Raw genomic sequence first — 10467 nt, 5'->3', positions numbered from 1 at the left:
TGCTTTGAGTTTAAGATGTACTGCCAGTCCCTAGATCTATCTCTGCTCCTTCAGCTTTACGTCTTTCCACCAACGACAGCCATCTCGATGCCGACGTCTCATGTCCTCAGAACACGGGAAGGGTAGCCACACTTTGTGCGCCATTGCGGACACATTATTCCGATGGCTTTGGACTCTCCCTGCTGCTTGCTCCCCTGCCGCCCTATAGGGATGCTCGCTTGCCGACAGCAACCAACTAGGAAGTCAGATTCATTCCTTCACTTAAAAAGAGACAGTGGGAGGAAGAAGAATGGTGAAAGGTGCAAATAAGTTAAAAAGCAAAACAAGACTGACAAACAGTGGAAAGAATGGAAAAAGCTGATTCTATCTAATCCTACCTATTTAAGTTATGAGCTTGAAGAAGCAATTGTATCCTTTTTAGGCCTCTGTTTCTCCATCTATAAAATTAGGTGCTTTGCACTCTGGTTATGGCCCAAAGTAGGAGGTTGGAGGCTGAGGGCAGTCCTGGGCATGGCAAACCCAAGATGTCCCCTTCCCCTCAGGCTCAGGCCTGGGCATGCAGGTCACACTGAGGCCATGGGTGAAATGCCCTCCACGGTTGCCGACCACGTCTTGCAGCTGTGCTTAGTGACTGTTCTGCACATTCTTTCTTGAGGCAATCAGTCCCTTAGACTGGTTAAGACCAGGTCGGGCACCCCTAGCTCAATGCCCATGACCTTTGGTTCCCTTTAGTTCACCTTTAGTTCATTGTAATACTAAATATCCCTTGTCTCAGAGAATTTACAGCCATTTTGTGTATGTGCAACACATAAGCGCCTTCATATGCTGCGCCTGCATGCTAGAAACCCCACCCTTTTGGTGCTAAACCTGGCACTCTGCCCTGTGGAAAATGCTGTAGAACCTGTGTGCCTTTTATAATCTGGAGTGGTTTTGTTTCCTGTCCAGCCGGCCACTCCTGGACCATCTCCTTGTAAGTTCCTGAATAAAGACCACGTCTCCTCAAAATAAATAAATAAATCAACAAATACATAAATAAAATTAGGTGCTTTGGAGGTCAGACCTTTTCCATTCATGCATTTATTCAACAAATGTTGAATGTTTATTTCAAAATGTTTATTGAGCCCTTAGGCTATATATCAGGCCTTATTCTAGGCATTGAAGATATAAATAAATTACTCTGCCTTTGATGATCTGATGAAAGCTGGGGACCACCTCTCCAGCAAAAAGAACAAGGGAAAAACACAGACATTTTATATACAATTTCAGGAAGTTCATGGCCTGCCTAGGTTCCATGGACCCCAAGTTAAACTTTTTTTCAACTAGTCTCTAAAGCCTACATTTTGCAATATTAAGGACTGAGCTTAGGCTGCATGGTCAAATCTTGGTTTTCAGTTGCTTTTTTTCTTCCTAGCAGCATTCTGATGCCCTTTTATTGCAGCTTTGGTCCCCTTGTTTGGAGAACAAATATTTGGAAGTTAGATGATACCACAAGTGGCTAGAATAAATGCTGAATGGCAAAACAGTAGTTGAGAGGTGAGGCAGGCGTGGTGCTGGGGACAGAAGCAGACGAGACGTTTTGATGGCCAAACCCAGTCTGGTCCTACAGAGCTTCAAAGAGACAATCCATCTTTTAGGCTAAGTGTTCTCGCCAAAGTTTGGTGGGTTCATGGAGAAAGAGGACGTTCGTATTGGAGCTGGACAGTACAAGGTCACCGTGCCAGGGCTCATAGCAAAGATGGATTTCCTCTGGTGCTTTTGACTACCAGTCAGAAATCACTGCTGGAACGGGCAGGGATTCCTTGAGAAAGAAAGACCAGCCCGTTTCTGGCCCTGTTGGGTTGGCAGGCTGGCTGCTTCCACATGGCACAGCAAGGGGCTTTTATGGCAGGCAGTTCTGCTAAACCCTCTAGTGAAGGGGACATTGGAAATCCTAAAGGTTCAAAATGCACATGGAAGGGTCTTTGTGCAAAGGTTTTACCCTAGTGCTGAGTCTTTAAGAGCTTTTTTCTTCCCTGCCTTCAACATCTTCAGAATTCTTCTTTGGCCTTAGGAAGGCCTAACCTTTTCATTTAGGGCAAAGGAATATGTACTGACTTTAGTACTGATCAGATGCTAAATCATTCTTTCGGGGGGCATTAGATGCTCTGATTTGACACTGCCGGAGTGAACAGCCCATAGAAGTCACTGCTGGGAGATGACCCTGGAAATGAAGTGACCCATTCTTGAAAGGGCCAGATGCGAATCTGAACTTGTGAAAGCTTTGTGTGGGATCGCTAGGGAACAGGGCGAAGTGTATGAATTTTTGCTTAAGCAAGAGAGCAGCAGGTTACTACTACTAAAGATTAGGAAAATTCATCTAAATGTGACGTTTTCCTCTTCTCAATTTCCTCATCTGTAAAGTGGAGATAATAATAACGCCATCCACCATAAGGTCTTGGTGAAGATTAAATGAGATTGTACATGTGAAGAGCCCAATCAGTGCTCCATAAATATTAGCTATTATTATTGTTACTGTTGTTGTTTTTCCTGCCTGACAAACATAGCAGTGTCACACAAGGCACAGATCATAGACTCGGCAGCCATAGGACCAGAGTTGTTTCCAGAGTGACAGATAAAAGATAATCTTTTCTGGAAGCATCTGTCCATTTGCTCTGTAGCCTGCCAGTGCCCAGGATTACCCGCTGGGAACAAATCAGAAGGGCTGATGGAGAAATCTTCTTCTCTACTTTGTGTATCCTACACGAAGATTATCTCTTTCTAGTTTCACTCTCCCTTTAATTCCTTGATTTCATGTTCTTCTAAAAATCGATTGAATTTAATCACAATTGTTATTGCAAACCACTCTTTTTACCTTTTTTTTTTTTTTTTTTAACTTTTTGATTGGGGAGAAAAAGCAACTCACCTGGGATACTCATCCTTCACTTTTTTCCTTTCTTCTCTTATATCCAGTCCTAAATTTTCAAAGTTTAGGCAATTTCCAACAAGGAAAGAGTAGAGGAATAATAGGAGGACAAGAATAGTGAACACTATTTGCTGTCATCAGTGATGTTCTCTCTTTCCTTTTCACACAGATTTGAGTTTCATTCCTTCCTTTTTCTGACTTTCCTTTCAGAGTCTCGTCAATCTTTTTGTCTCTTCTTACAACCCTACTGTCCCCAAATCTTTGTTCTCCACCTTTTGGCCCATTTAACTTGTCCTATCTGGCATTTCTTTTTTAGTCTTGACTGCAAACTGCAGGGGTGGTTATAGGATGAATGTGATGCGGTCTCTACATTTTGGGGGTAACACCAGGAAAAAAGGGCCAGGGCCACCATTTACACCGCCAGCCTGTCAAGCACATCTGAGGCCATTCCAAAAAGACGGAAAAGATTTTTTGCTTTGTCTTGTTTCTCTTTTATTTATTTTTATAGAAATCGGAACCTCTCCCACAGACCCTGCTACATTTAAACCCAGAACCTATCTTCGCTTCCACTTGGTGATGTTTCCTTTTTTAAAATTTCTTTTCCAAAATGTTGTAATAAAAAGCTCAGGGGCCTGTCAACCCAGCCTAGAAAGCGGACTCACCATCTCTTCTTTGCAGCCTTTTAAGGGGCAGGTGATGAAGGCAGCACTCAGGAAGGAAGTAGCAAAACCTGATGGTCAAGAGCAGGGGGCTTTGGAGAAACAGCAAGACTTGGGTGTTCTGTCCGGTTCTGCTCTTGTTTACTGCATGCCCTTGAGCAAGTTACATCCCTGAGTCAGTTTCCTCATCTGTAATATGGGGGCTTTAGAAGTACCTATTTCACAAGATTGTGGGGAAGATGAAATGAGATGTCAGGAAGTGCGCTTTCCGGTGTGTCAGGCGTACAGTATGCACTCCCAAGGATGAACTGTGGTGTTAAGACAGGTCCTTGCAGACCCAGGTCTGGATATAGTCCTGGAGTCGTTGGAGGAGTTGAACCTTGAATAAGGAAGCAGAAAGAATGTACGATCATGGTCATGAGAGTTAAGGGAGAGCAGACAAGTCTAGATGAAGTCCAGGGGCCCCGCAGTTGTCCGCATCTACCCAGGGTTTTCCAGACGTGATGAATTAGGCTGAGAACCAGGATGGGGCTGAAGAAACAGAAATAGCCGATGGAAGCTTGCTCAGGGCTTCCTGGTCTTCAAGGAGGAGGAGATTCTGGTCAGTTACCTTGCAATGCCCTTGCACGTTGAAACTGGCACATTATTTAGGATAATCCTGTAAGGGGGTCGTGATCCCCAGGGTCAACTCATTTTTGAGGCCTAGATTTTAGGTTTAGTAAACAAAAATAACAAAAACAAAAAACAAAAACAAAACCAAAATCATTTATTTCGAGGTGGAGTGAATTATTTTTTTTTTTAAATTAAGGAATCTCCTTTCCTCTTTGAATTTATGACAGGAGCACTGGTCCAGGCATAAGAAAAAGAGAATAGAAAACGTACTTGCTGCAGGTGGGGAGTCTATGAATCAGAATGAAATTATCTGGGAAATCCTGTAATTCTCAACAGATTAAGGGTTAGTAAGTAAATTAATTGTAAAGGAAGAGTGAATTGAATACAGCGCTCCAAGCTTTATCCTTTAGATTTCTACCAGCTCTGACTTTAACACCACATTTAAATGAAATAATATTTAATTAACACCACATTTAAATGAAATAATACTTAAATAAATGAGGAAGACAGTTTTCCCCCTAGGGAATTTTCTTATGCCTAATTTTTTAAATCTTTAAAAAAATATGTAAGTCATGAAACACAGAAATTGTCATTTATTATACAAAATTTAAAATAAAAGAAAACATTTTTATTGATAGTATCCTGAATTAAAATTTGCTGAGTATTATTGATAAAACAAACATTTAAGAAAACGTTGTAGGCTATAACATAAACAGATGCCTCATCCAGTGTTTTTGTGTATTTGCAAACTTATAAAACCCTCTAAACCATAAATGCTGCCCTCCCAAAGTATCCTTTGGGAAGTTTGTCCAGAAAAAACCTGTTTTGGGGAGTTTTACATAAGAAATCTCTGCATTTAAATAGAAAGCTGTCATGAAAACAGTGCCTATCACTTTAAATCACAAGCAAATGAGATTTTAAAAATACAAATACAAGCTTATCGCTTTTTTTAAGATTAGTTATTAGCTTTTGAATTTATTTTTTAATGATGCTTTAGAATTCTGGGAGAAAGAATTTTGAAGAAGAAAAACATTTTAAAATAAACCATATAATCTTGTTTTCATTCTCTAATTTAAAATCTTTTTTCTTAGTGAGCAACCTCTCAGCTAATCTGAGATTTAAAATGAAAGTTTGTTTTTATTTATTTTTATTATTTTCTGTATAGTTAATTTGTACAGCATTAAAGATATTTTCTCCCAGTAAAAATCATCACTTAATTAAGCCTCAGATATCCAAGAGGATATTTTGTTTATAACTATAAAAGGTGAACTTTTAATATGACACAAAGAAAATATTTTTATGTTCACAGAGAGTTACATGATAATTTAGTAATTTGCTCATTTTGGGGAGGTATGCCACCTACTTCTACTATTCACAAATTCATTGCTTAATTTGAAAATAAGACTTCTTTTTTAGTTAATTTTCTGTTAGAAATATAGTTCTTAGTCAAAGTGTTTTTCCAGATACAATTTTAAACTGAGAACATTTTTTTTTACTAATTTAAGAGTTTATGCTTTAGTATTAGGTTGATTGCATCACTACTTTTTCTTTCTGCATATGCTTATAGATTGTAAAATTTATAGATCTTAATATAACACATCAAAATAGGTTGTTTTATTTATAATATTTGTACCTAAAAAAGGATTATGTAGAACACTAAACAGTGACTGTTATTTTATTTACTGCTTTGCTTTGTGATGAAAATTTTTTGTTGCTTTTAAAGCAGGGAGGCTCTATAACAAATTAAAGTGGTAGATTCAGACATTTCCTTGAGGAGTCATAGTATAACATTAATGAAGTTTATGGAAATTTTCAGAAATACTCCTAATTCAAAAAATCAAATTTGAAAATAAAAAAAAAGCAGTATAAAAATCTATGCTCCAGAATTGCTTCAAATTATTTTTTTTCAACAATTTAATAAATGTTTAATTGTTTCTTATACCTTGCATTGTGATCCCACACCTGTTGCATTAAATGTATGATGTCTGCATGGAAGCGAAGCTGAGACATGAGGCGATTAAAATGATGAAATTCATTGTACAATTGCTTACTTCCTTCTCACTGTTGTTTTCCAAGCTGATAGGCACCATCTGGGGTACACTCTTTCCATACACACGAGTCTTTTTTCATTCTTCCTATTGGCTATTAATATGTACCCTTATGGGAAAAATACGACTGCTAGAGTTGGTTTTTTTTCAATGGAGGTTTTATGGTCATCAGGAAGGGAAGGTGATGCCTATTAATTTTTCTTTCTCTTCAAGAGAGTCGGGATCTTTTCTTTGATGTCAGGCACTCTTAGAGGCTAATATACATTAACTAAGAGAGGAGGAGGTGGCCTGTGATCTCACAAGATCCCTGATGATGAGGCAGAACTATGTCACCAGCTATGAAGCCACTCGGAGAGGCAGGGAAATGAGATAGGAGCTTATTCCAACATCTAGTTCCATGGACCGTGAATGCTGGACATCTGTCTACGTGTTAATTTCATGATGTCTCTTTTGTTTGCATGTTTTCACACATGTGCACAGGTATACACACACACACACACACACACATTCACAAGCAAAGGCCTTAGGTAATCTTTTTCACCTAGTAGGTACAATGTAGTCATTTGTGTCTCAGAGACCCCTGTTGTTAAAACATAGAGTCTCGTGTGGCTCCAGTTGACCAATGTACCAGAAGATAGAAATTCCTCTAAGTTCCATTTAAAATCAAAGTAGAGTCTACCTGTCACATAAATAAACTAAATTTTGGCAATTTTTTTTGGTGATGAGATAGTCCTTTCATCAGAAGTAAGCTACCCTCATATCTTAACTAAACCTCAGAATTTTTTTTCCTCTTTGAAAAGATTGATTCTGGAACTGAAATATGTCTGGCAATGCTAAAATATCTTTAAATAAAAATGTTCATCTCCAGCCTTGAATACAGGAAAATCCCAACTATGACAGGAGAAGCACTCTCCAGAATGATTTCCCATCGGTATCATGTTTTTAAAAAATCGCAATTATCAAACTTCTAAATCTTGTGAAAAAAGAAAAAAAAAAAACTTTTTGAGAGCCTTAGAAGAAAAGCAGTAGGCAATATAATTATAGCCCTTAATATTTCTGCAATCATTATTTACTGATGAGTTTGTTATTAAAAATATATTGTTAATGAGTAAAAAAGAAAAAAATAGGCCAGGACAATTAAAGGAAGAAAAATTAAAATGTAAAAAGAAAAAAGGAAGAAAATAATCTGACCATGGGAAATTAAATTTAGAAAACTATTTGAGGTAGGTTTAAACATATAGTAGAAATATAAAATAAAATTCTGTGCCACTGCCTTCTTGCAGGAACACATGGGCATAAACCCAAAACTTAAAAGAAATATTAAAAAAAGAATAATTTAATATATAAATAAAATAATATAAAAAGAATAATTTAATATAAAAGAAATATTTTAAATTGAGATCAAGCTTATTTTAAATTTCATTACTGTTAAACTTCCCACCATATTTTGATAAATATACAAATTAGTACTCTCTGAAAAAGATTTATTTTTTCCAAACTAGGAACAACATTTGAAAGGGGGAAAAAGTCAATGCAGCCTTCATCCTGATAATTGGATTAAGGGCTTTGTGAATCATAACAATGGTTCACTTTTTAAAATCTCAATTACTCCATAATTACACAGTCCTTGAAAAAGTAGTAATCATTTAAAAATATCCTGAATAAAAAAATACAACTTTGGGGAAATATCTTCTTTCAGAAAAAAAAATGCTAGCAATTTCTGCAAAAACAAGCAAGAAGGTTGAAACTATTTTATTAATACATTGAACATACTGATTTGGAGGAAAATGTTCTTTGGGGGGAAATCCTCAGCAAATAGAAAATGCATATTTGACCTTAGGAAAAACATTTAATATACTGAAAAAAAATACTCTTAAAAGGATACTGTATATTTTATGAGGAAAGTAAATCTTAAAAATATTGTTAAATTCTTTGCTCACAAAAAAAATTTTTTCCTCACAATTGCATGAACCAATTTTATTTTTGTTTCTTTTTTTCTTTCTTTTACAAATTGTTTTGCTCTAACAACATTGATCTCAAATCCATGGTACTCCTTGTAGACTAGATATTAGTGTGGCCTTCTAAGAGGCAGTGAACCACCTTGTTTAGCTAAATGGTCCCTGTTTTAGAAGAGCCCTATGTTCCTCTTAGGTTTGCCTTAAAAATATGTTTTACCTTGTAGAGTACATTAGTCACTTTGTTTTGTTTTGCTTTTTCTTTCTGGATATTCTTTTTCTTTTCAGAAATTACATCACCTTGCCCCCACCCTGCCAAAAATTATCTGATCAAATTTTTTTTTCTTTTGCTTATTTAAACTTTTTTTTTTCTTATAGAGCAAATACCTTTCAACAAACTAATAATCCTTATGTAGTCAGACCCTTTTTATTGGGACCACTGTGGTAATCTACATTTGAGGCCTATGATCATGTGGCTTTGGATAAAGCAGTCTTGGTGAAATAGCAGAACTGCCCAGAGCTTTCAAATATTCGAACTGCACAAACATTTGGTATAAACAAAGGTGTGAGATTGATCCTGACCCTGGAAACACCGAAGGCCCTGTTTATTCTTGGTTTTCCCTGATAGCAGAGGGGTCAGAGGACTCCATGTGTCCTTGAGGTCTGAGATGGGCCCCACTGACATCGAGCTGCAGGTTCTCAGATTTTCATGGAGACACCCAAAGTGTTGCTGTGTTTGCATGCATATGCCCTGCATCTTTTCACTCATATCTGTCGGAGGGAAGGGTTAGTCCAGTCTCTTGATAGTTCTGAAAACAGTAGTTGAATTCAGATCAACTGGTGAATGATATGTTTTCACTGATTATCTGACTAAAATCAGCCATTACATGCTCCCTGTCCCCTGCATAATTAGTCAGTGTTAGATGTAAGTGAAGAGAACTTGTTTGTTCATGTTATTCACTAGTTTCTATAGGCATGGGGATTTTTCAAGTGTTCTTCCACTGTAAAATTAGTGCATTTAAAATTGACCTTAATTAATTTCTTATTAACAACAATAAAAATAAACAGTCACCCCCAGTGGGGAGTAATCAATGTTTTTACTAAATAGCAAAAGTAAGTATTTATTTGAATAAAAAAATATATATATTTTCATAAATTGACAACTTTTCGTCTCTATCTCCATGGCACATACAGAGAAAATGTTCACAGAACACACAACCAGAAAAAGAGAGCAAGACAGAGAAGAGACAGAGAGAGAGAGAGAGAGAGAGAGAGAGAGAGAGAGAGAGAACCATTTTCCCATTGCTGTGTTTACATACTCTTCCATGTTTTGGTGTTTGCAGGTTGGTTCAAATAATGAGCCAGTCTCCAAGTCATTTTGATTATGCTCATTCAACGTAGAATCTTAAGATTTTGATAGAACTGATAGGGACCCTTGAGACCACCCAGCCCAAACTCCCTGTTCTACACAGGAAAAAACAGAGGCAGCATGAGGGGCGCCATCTTGCCTAAAGTCCATAGAAAACTAGTGAGTTAATGACTGGTCTTAGATAAGATAAGACCTGACTCTGGGCAGAGAGGAGGTGAATGTTGAGTTCCTGGGTAGGATAAAGAAAAATAAGCAGAGAAAAAAATGATGTTGTTTTCTCCCTAGGACATTTTTCTAAGACAGACTTATTAAAGACCGTCTGTCACCCTTTTCTCATGCTGTCCCACTGAGTTGATCAGTCTAACTCTTTTTCTCATTTCTTTCATCAAGTTCCCTAAAGGAGACATAGTTAGTGACTGCTTATCTGAAGAAGTTCAGAAATGAAACAGTCCCCTTGTCTTCGAGGAATAAGACAACATTTACGAACACCTGAGATGTGTGAGCCCTCTGCCGTGCATTAGCAACACAAGAACAAATTAGGGCGTATCCATGAAAGTGCCCGGCACCATAGTAGATGGTCCATAAATGTTCGTCCACTTGCTACCTATAAGGGCAGATTTCAATCAAAACAGATTTAGACAGCAACAAATTCCGGGCAAAATGCGCTGACTAGAGCTCAAAACAAAGTTCTATGGTGCTGAAAGGAAGGGATTCTTTCTTCTGATGGGAGAGCAGGGGCTGGGGAGCACGTGCTCTGGGCCTTGTTAGATGAGTAGGATTCTGACAGAAAAATCAAGAATAAGGGTGTGTCTGGCTGCGGGAACTTCTCACCAAAAGTCTGGAGTGGTGGGAGGCATGGTATATTCTAGAAATATTGGGAAATACATATATTGTGATTGGAACACTGGGCGATGGGAATGAT

Source organism: Carlito syrichta, unplaced genomic scaffold (assembly GCF_000164805.1).
Source record: "Carlito syrichta isolate Samal-C Ts95f unplaced genomic scaffold, Tarsius_syrichta-2.0.1 Scaffold308800, whole genome shotgun sequence".
NCBI lineage: Eukaryota > Metazoa > Chordata > Mammalia > Primates > Tarsiidae > Carlito > Carlito syrichta.
This window is presented reverse-complemented; position numbering follows the sequence as displayed.